The sequence below is a fragment of the Branchiostoma belcheri genome, unplaced genomic scaffold (genome assembly GCF_001625305.1).
Source record: "Branchiostoma belcheri isolate BF01 breed outbred unplaced genomic scaffold, Haploidv18h27 scaffold108, whole genome shotgun sequence".
NCBI lineage: Eukaryota > Metazoa > Chordata > Leptocardii > Amphioxiformes > Branchiostomatidae > Branchiostoma > Branchiostoma belcheri.
In genome coordinates, this window is record NW_017802469.1 from 874,331 (window position 1) to 876,347 (window position 2,017).

Consider the following 2,017-nt stretch of genomic DNA (forward strand, 5'->3'; position numbering starts at 1 on the left):
CATATCACTGCATCAAAGTAAGAAATAAAACATAGAAATCAGAGCCTTTTCTAGTCTCCTCTTTTCATAGTTATCTGCCATACACCTTTCAGCATCTTTGTCCATTTTTTGGCATCTTGACCACTGTCAGAAGGCGACGAAATTTCTTGTTTTTTCCCAAAATCAGGCGAAAATTAATGCATGCGCTGATGTCATCCATAAAAATTACTTGTTGTGGCCTTAGTCCCAAGTACAACAGAAATGACCCTGTCCTGGAGGCATTGTTAAAGGTCAGCAAAGTGCATGGGAAGTTTTTGTTTACTTCAGAGAAAACGTGTTCATAAGAAAATATCAATATCTAAAAGATTTTCAACAGAATTGGCTTTCTTCATCATCATTTTGTGGCTTTAATGGGGCTAAATGTTAATATATTGCCATGTATAACATGGAATATACTTGGACTTTTTATTCCATTTCTTGAGGACAGTGAAACCATTCAGAAATTTAAAAACACTGGTCTTACATGTCATTGAACAATTTTCAAAACAAGACCTGTGATTTAGCCATATGAAATATTAGTCACTATTGAATATGCTTCAAAAACCACTACTTGGGTGCTACCATCTTTTGTCATGCAGAGGGAGTTGGGGGTCATAAATATCATAATAAAAATTGTTTTCACGATTTTCCTGTTTTTTTTAGAGTTTTTTTTCGAATGACATGAAATGGATATGTGGAATGCATGGTAGTGCACCCAAATCACTACTCAATATACAAATTGGGTCTGACAATTCATGGATTTAAAAACTTACTTGGAATGATGATTGAACTTCTTGGCCAAGCTTCTATAGAACCAGAAATACAGCTTAACATTTTCTTGCCATCTTATTAAAGGCATCCAATGCGATTTCAGAGCAGCAAAACTAGAAATATTCTGAATAAGGCAATCTTTATGATATTGACACATACTGCTTCACATTAGCACATTTGAGTCAGCATTTCATAATTTGGGCATTTAAAACTGCAGACACAAGCCCTAAGATGAGTCCTTTATTTTAAGGGTGGTACCCTAAAATCAACCAAGGGCCCTTCCAGTAACCATTTTATGTCAGAATTTTTGGTATTTTTGCTCCACGAGGGTCAATATACATTGGGATAGTTGTTTCAACTCAGTGTGTGGATAAGTGACTAGAATATTGACTTTGAAAAGCCCTAAAAACTACACTGGATGCCTTTGATGATACACAGCCTATGTCACAATGACAAGAATCATAACTAATGAATTTTAACTAGATTTGAATGCTTGAAAATTATGAACCAATTCATATACACACACATCACTGCTATCATTATCTGTAGTACTGGTTTCAAATTGAAAAAAAACAACATTTGTATTACCAAAATTAAAAAAAGGTGACCAGTTATATGTTGAATATCATAAATAATCATAGCCAGTAGCATCTGACCAATATAATAACTAATATGCTCTGGTATATCATAGTAAAACCTATGCTACTCAGACAACTCAGATCACACTTTTGAGATGTAGAGACATGGTAAGGCCACGCCAATTCAATTTGTTGGTTCTTGGATTCGCCTCTTAATTTTTTTCTGATTTGCCAAAAAAAAGATTCTGGTTCTGAATCAACTCAAAAATGCTCATATTTTGCCCCCAACAGTTGAGGAAAGTCCTTTTCTTCCTAGTTGATACAGTTTTTCTATCAATCAATGCAGTAGTTTACTTCAAAGTTCAAATTTGATTGTTTCAATATTAACCCAGCCTTTTGTGTTGACTTCATGGCTATACTAGTATTTGGGGCTATAATAGGATCCCTAGACCTGTTTTTATTTTTAATTGTTTTCCCCCCTGTCGCTTCATATTTTTCTTAAAAGATCCAAGAACTAACAAATTAAATTGGTGTGGCCTAAAGTTTGCAATTCTAACTAGTACACTTTAACTATAGTCTGTATATTAAAGGTGATTCATTGTATAGCCATTAAAACTCCTACAATAGACAATGTCAACAAATATTAACAT